This window comes from Cavia porcellus, unplaced genomic scaffold (assembly GCF_034190915.1).
Source record: "Cavia porcellus strain 051 isolate PalLab524CR breed Dunkin Hartley unplaced genomic scaffold, mCavPor4.1 scaffold_4, whole genome shotgun sequence".
In the NCBI taxonomy this organism is placed as follows: Eukaryota; Metazoa; Chordata; class Mammalia; order Rodentia; family Caviidae; genus Cavia; species Cavia porcellus.
Window position 1 is genome coordinate 30,927,970 of NW_026947487.1, and position 7,725 is coordinate 30,935,694.

A 7,725-nucleotide genomic window follows, 5' to 3' on the forward strand; every position below is an offset into this window, starting at 1 on the left:
TGAGAAGTCCTTCTGAAGCTCTGTCTGAGGGCAGCTGAATTTCAGGAATCCCAGAGTGCTTCTGAATGTCATAACACTAAGTCTTCCTTGTCTTTCGGTGAACTATGTCCTTGAGTATTTGATTTTGGTCCTGGAGCCAAAGTCTCTTATTTGGAATCTTTCTGTATTCCCTAAGGAAAGACTAAAGATGTCAAATAACTTGCTTCTGAAGAACAATTTGATGAATTGATAGTGACTACTTAAGACAGTGTGTCAGGAGGACTCCTTCAGTTAATTCGCTACACAGCTGGAGAACCGCAGCCACAATTAGGCAGCATTTCTGTTGTTTGTTTGCCCACTCTGAGATGAGGCCTTAACCCTTGCCTTGGCTATCATAGAAGTATACAGCCCTGGGTAACATAAGGAACACCATCTGCAACTTAGAATTTTAATCAAAAAATATTTCCATCGTTTATGGCTTCCTATAAGTAGGGACATAAAATTTTTGTTACATAATATTCCCTAAGATGAACAACATGGGAAGGCACTGTATTTATCTTTATACTTAAGCTGCTTTGTGTTTGATTTAGGCATTTTTCTAACAGAATTGAGTGGTAACAGCACCACAGACATTTAGATATGCTTTTCTCTGGAAGGTGTGACACTTTTAAATGATCAATACAGACACAGGCAGACACATACTGTAAGAAGAAAAGAATACCAGAAACATACAAGAAATAATACTTGCTATTGCAAGGTGCAGGCAAGCTTTTTCTTAAACAGACTTGAAATACTTGCATTGACTAAAATATAAATCAGCAATCTTAGGCATTATCTCTCCAATAATCAGTTAGGCTTTTATACTGCTTGGTCACAAGATTTCAACATTGTGACTGTATGTCTATAACATGTGGGTTACTTTAACTCATTGTGACTTTGCTCTTGTAGTACCTAGTCTATTTCACTTCCTGCATTTTCTTTCTTGTTCTCCCAGCTTTTTCTATGCATACATTATCATTTAAATAACTCTGTAATCAATATATTCAAATCCTTTGGCCTTTTGTTTTTCTATTCCATTTATCCAGCAAAACTGTCACTCTAAATTTAAATAATGGCTATTAATGTTACCAATTAGGACTGGAACAAGGGAAGTTCCTTAGTGATGTAGATGAAAAATTTAATATTTTTTGTCACTAATGACACTTGGATTCCAGCTGTGCACAGCAATAAATTTTCTAATGGCTTAACCTTTTATTTGGGTGCCTTTTTCCTTTCAATTTTTCCTCAGAGGAAAGTACAAATTCATCAGATAAAAAGCTACTGAACTTTTGGCCATCAAACCTGCAAACTAACCCACCCCTGGAATCCAGCATTTGCTGCAGACCTGGATGCTGAGTAGGAGGGGAAACCATATATGGAAGGGAGCTGTCCTGTTGCTGGCTTCCAGAACCCCCTTGAATTGTCTAGTTATAATCATGGGTTTTATACCCTTGAGGCTGAAGCTGGTAACAATTAACTTTTGTTTATCAAAGACATGAGATTCCAAACTGTTCTGACAACCTCAACATTCTTCTTTCTGTCGCGAAATATAAGGGAAGTGGAGTATTTCACTGGGGGCACAGTATGCACAAACACAAAATGGCTTCTTTTCACCTTGGCACAGACTTCCTTTCCTCTCACTTCCCGATTAACGTTGAAGCAAGCTTCCGGTGTGCTTCTCACAAGCCCTGTTCCTGGAGCTCTTAGCAGAGTTCAGTTTTTCTTCACTGCCTGGTTTTCCATGGGCTTCAGCTTGCTGACACAACACTCATATTTTTGTCTTCCAGACCTCCCTAAATTCATTCTTTTGTACCTGAATTTGTACATCTACTTCTTCCTCAAAAATTCCTGAGGGAAATGGCAGTTTTGTTTACTCATTTGCTTTTAGGTATTTTTCAACCTTCCCTTTTAGGTTTGATCAATTACATTTGAATAAATGATTGTGTTAATCACTTAAGCAATTTCTCTATAATCGGGGTACACTCCAATCCCTCTCAATGATACTTCACTTTTTGTTTTACAATTATTCTTGAAACTGGTTTTTGATCTTCTATTCCATTAGAAACATTGCTGTCAAAATTTCTGTTTATTCTTTGGACAAAATGTACATTGAAGTGTGGTGGACTAATGAAAATTTCCTCACATTGGTTTAGAAGATTTTAAGTCTCTCTGTTTTCTTCTTAACAATAAGTGTCCTGTATTGTCTCTGCTTGTTCCTTCAAAGTTGAAGACTCTAGGCTTTTCTTGTTACTTTTCTCAGTTTTACCACTTTCCAAGAGTCTATTTTTATTACTTCAATTACCACAATGCAGAGGACTCACAAATTTACTCATATAATGAATTTCTTTTTGTGTTATTATGAAACATGAGTTTGAGTCATTTGTAAGGCAAAATTTTATCAAAATAGGCACGGAATTAAACATAGGCTCACATATTTTCCTAGGCAAAATATTAGTGGCATATAAAAATTTTAAAGACAAATTTCACAGAGGTTAAAAAAATCCCAGAAAAATGAGGATAACAAAATGAAAAGTATTTACAGTTGTCTTGGTTACTTTTCCCTTATTGCTGAGACAAAATACTGACACCCAAAATTAAAGAAGGGAAGGTATATTAAGTCACAGTTTGGGAGTTATCTGTGTATAATCAGCTGGTTCCAAGGCAGTATGGCACATGGAAGAGGAGCAACTTTTCATGGCAGTAGAAGACAGCAAAAGCAACAATGCAAAGAGGAGGAGAGCAAACATATTTTCCTCCCTTATGTTGTATGCAGGCTACCTGCCCTAAGATTGGTGCAGCACTCACAGCATATCCATGTCCTCCTCTTACACAGGCTCAGGATATTTACAAGTGAGAACTCTGGTGCCCTCATGAGGCACTTGGTTAAGCCTCTAAATTTCTCAAGTAGACACTATAAATCAACCATTACAGCATCCTAGAGCGTGGACAGCCACCTTAGACCGTGTCTTCTACTTCCTAGGATGTAGAACTACTGAGTCACTTAGTTAAGCTTCCAGACTTTTCAAGCTGACACAATGTATCACACGTTACAATAACTTTCATTTTAATCTAATGCACAATTTACTTATTTCCATGGAAACTGGTATGTATGATACTGTCATCAGTTAAACAAATGCATTATATAAATCTGTTGATATCAAAGAAATTGAACAAATGCAGAAATATGAATGTAAGAAGACAATTTTTACAAATTTGGTTTATAAATGTTAAAATAATTGCTAAATGTAACTATTAAATTCTCATATTTATGTTTCTGGTGTGAGTTTGTATCAGTGAGATTTCTTTAAAGGAACAACCCATATAACTATCTTCCTTTCATCCATCTACCCATCCATCCATCTCTCTTTAGTATTTATCTACTTATGTAAAAAGATGTGTATCAAGTAATTATTTTGCAGTGGACAAGTGTGATATGATATACATTGCCAATATGCTGGCTGAAGGATGGAACCTCAAGCAGGAGTTACTGTTCCTTAGAGGCAGATTTCTTTATAAAGATGTTTTGGTGTTTGCCTTTTCAGTTACTAAATGAGACTCTCCAATATTATTGAGACTGTATATACTCACATCAGTGTGCATACTAACTGAAAGTACCTTCAGCATCTTCACCAGTGGGTTATTAAGTAAAGACATATCATAACTTAAAATTCAAAACAGAGCCAGCTGTTACAAAGGATATCTAAGAATCATAAAAGCAAATATTACTTTAATACATAAATTTCCCTTTTTCTCCTGCATGTGATTTTATCACATTATTTATTCCAGTTTCTTCATGGAATCACTATTATACATGCTGAAAGTTGAAAAAGTGAAATCTTTTCAAATGTGGACTTAAATAAATAAGATAAAAAAGTTATTACCTTATCAGAAACTTAATTCATCTTTAAATGGATTGGTAATTTTCTCTGATTATCTAATCTACTTAAAATATAATGATTAATGTCATCATTAATGTTTAAATAATTATCTAATAACTGATTTCCTTGTTAGGAAAACTTCTGTATTATTTTTTGTTCATTACATATCTAAAATTTCTAAGGCTAAAAGTTCATAATCTTACGATTTTTAAATGAGTACATTATATTTTTATGAATATTTATCATTGATATTATATTGAGTAAATCATATAAGACTGATATATGTTGATTTTCTCATCTCTGCTTTTATCTTTAAAATACTTCTAAGATACAACTTGTTTTCTATACTAGAGCTACAATGACAAATTGTATTTTAATTTTAACTTTTTAGCAAAAGTGTTGTTCTATATTAGGCAAACTTTTAAAACCATTATTATTGTTGATATTTTAGTTTATGAATCCAATTAGCTAGCATTTTGGGGGGAGCTAAGTATTATTTTTGGATTGAGGGCATATATAAGATACTGTAGCTAGAATGCATAGATGTTTAATATAGCTATATGACTACAGTCATCTAGAGAAACTGGCATTCTTAAAATATATAACATTCTTTTTTATTATTTCAGTCAATAAGAGCTACCTTTTACTCTCATCCCAAGTGTACTAAAAGTACATTCCAGTACTAAGGAATGTATTTTGCATTTTAAACCTTTTACTGTTTGTTTCATCAGATATGCCTTATCAGCCATCGCCTTCACCTCAGGATGTATTTATATTTTAAATTGCTAGTTCAAAATATTATTTAGGCTATTTTGTTGGCAAGCTCATAAGATGAATATAGGTGTTACAAATATTTTCCACTTTAACTGTTTGTTAGTGCCTGCAGTGAAAACCAAATGATGACCTTGGAATCTAAGCAACCATAAGAACCATGAAAAGAAAATCATTTTTAAATTGCAATAGCAAGGTTGTGTACTCTTAGCAATATTCTGAAACACAAAAAATCTAAAAACGAAGACAGGTGTGATAAGCAATGAAGCAGATAGAGAACAATTTGTGCTTTATTATGCTCAGAATTGGTCCAGGTTTTATTATTATTATTATTATTTTTATTCCATCTTGGACATTTAAATGAATAGAAAACACTTTGAAGCAACATTTTTCTCTATCTGCAAATTGCTGCTTACAATATAACTACATTTTGAATAAATGCAAATACATTCTAACCAGGAATTATTTCTTTTAAATCTTATACCCAGAAGAAAGACTATATTAAATTACTTTCTGAAATATTTTTAAAAATATACAAAGGCAAAAATAGTTGACTGGCTGTTTTTAATACTGAGTATTAATAAAATGGTCTGCATTCTTACCATCAGTAATTGAAATAACAGCATTAATTCTAAACTGAAATATGCCTTAATTTGGTTGTTTGGTATGATATTTGGCACACTTGCTGTGTCAATTTCAGTTTTTAAATTGTTTCTTAAGCAATTTAAGATACAAAGACATGTCCAAAATAGTTCATTTCTATCTATTATAGAGATGTGCCTCTCCATTGACATAAAATTTACATGTTTACGTTTTCAAAATAGGACTTACTTTTCATTTAGGAAAATTAAAGTTCTAAGAATGAAAATCAATAGGTAAGTTATTAGCCCATTTTCCAGAATGACTTGGAAATATTAATTATTATTTTATCCTTTTGTTCTCACAGCCATTTTCCCGCCCAAGCAAACTTATGAGGGACCAAGTCAGTATGTTCACCGACGGCAGTGGACAGATCTTTAATCATAACTGAGGTCAAGCATCACTAGATGGATTACAAGATTTTACTTCCTGTTACTGCTAACGTCTCCATGTGAATGAGGCAAGGGAATGATATTGTCACAGAAATCAGATCAATTGATCAGTTTCAATTCTAGCAATACCACATTTGAAGGAATTTAAGTATAACTGTATTGGAACAAGGTTTTTATTTTGTTTAGTTTTGTTTTTCTTTTTGAGACTGTGTCTTTCTATGCAATTTGGATTGGCCTTCGCTCCTTTTGTAGCCCAGGCTGGTCTCAAACTTGCAACAATCCTGCCTCAGCCTCCGGAGTTCTGGGATAATAGGCATGCCCAGCCACACCTGATTTGGAGTAAGGGTTTTCTAACAAGGCTTTCTAAATAGTATTTTTCAAATGAGTTTACACAATAAACTGGACATAGACAATTTCCATATTTCCTGATATACAGTTTTGAATATTGTATTATCTCCTTATATCATATTGGGAAGGGCAGAAAAACCTAGTAAATGCATTTGAACTTCAAATTGTCTTAATAATATATGTATGTGTATATATATATATATTATATATTAATAATGTATATATATACATTATTATAATATCCTAGAGTATATTTTTGTTAATTTTTATTTTTCTGTATGTTTGTATCATGTAATGACCACATTCTTTTTAGAAAACCAGTACATATGTGTCCCACATTTTAAAACAATTTCTTAATCGCCTCCGCTTCACTTCATGCCTATCCTCATCTCTTGGTTTTCTTCCTGTTTGAAAAGATCTATCTGCCTGTTTCCTACTAGCTATCTTTTATTTGGCTTTTCAATTTTTTTGTGTTTGGGGTTACTCCTAAAAGAGAAGTGATGCAATGTTTAAGCTTTTGTGTCTGATGGTTTTATTTATTATGATTTAAAGATGCATCCATTTTCATTCATCCTTTAAGTCAAAATAATTATCTGATGGAGATTTCTATGCAGTTGAATTAGTGATCTATTGCTATAGTAACAAATTTTCACAGTTTTTCACCTGAAAGGACACTGCTTATGGAGTTTCTGAATGTTAGAAATGATGAGCTCAGCTGGTTTCCACATAGGAAATCAGAGAGTCTAGATCAAGGCCAGTGAAGCTTCCTCCCATCCAGGAGGATCAGAGGATGAAGTAGCTTGAAAATGGATGCTTCTTGTTGAAAGAATTCATTTTTTATGACTGAGCTTCTAGACTCCTTGTGTACTTTCAGTTATAGGAGGCAGTCTGTGCTCTTTATGGTTGACTGCATTTCCTCTCATGTTTTCCAGGTATGTGCAACACTTCAAATCCCCTCTTCCCCAACCTTGGTCCTCGGCAGCAGCAAGTAATTGCATTTCAGACTTTGAATCTCAGTTGCCTTTTGTCTGTATTTCACTGCCTTCCTTTACTTTATCTAGTTAGATTTTTTTTTTTTCTCCTTTTAAAGACTCATGTAACTAGGTTGGGTGCACCTGTATAATTCAGGACACTCTTCTTACTTTAAGGTCTCTGCCTTTAATTACATAAGCAAAGATTATTTTTCATGTAGGGTAACTTTCATTAGTTTGGGGAGTGAAGACCTTTCATTTTGGGGGAGTCAGGCTGTTTATTATTGGTGTTGATCCACAAAACTTGGTTTAGCTTCTCCATTATCTTATATTTTTTGCATCATTTCTGAAACTTAAATGAACTTCTTGCCCTTATATAATATCATTATCCTCTGTTGAAAAAATATCTCAATGTTGTTCCCATTTTGCCTAAAAACTAAGCACCATGCTCAGAAATTATTTTTTTAAATCTCTAATTCATTTTTTAAAATGCTTAATTTAAACATTTAAACACTTTGATGTTAACAAATTCAATAAACTAATATTAAAATATAAAATATTTTCTAGTACATTATTTCTGCGTTTCACAGGAAAAAATATGCAATTTGAAGTTTCATCATGTCTTGTCCTTTTCTAAGTTCTCTACAAGAAAACTGTTTTGAAGTTGATTGAATCAAATGAGTATGTAACAGAATATTCTTTTCATAC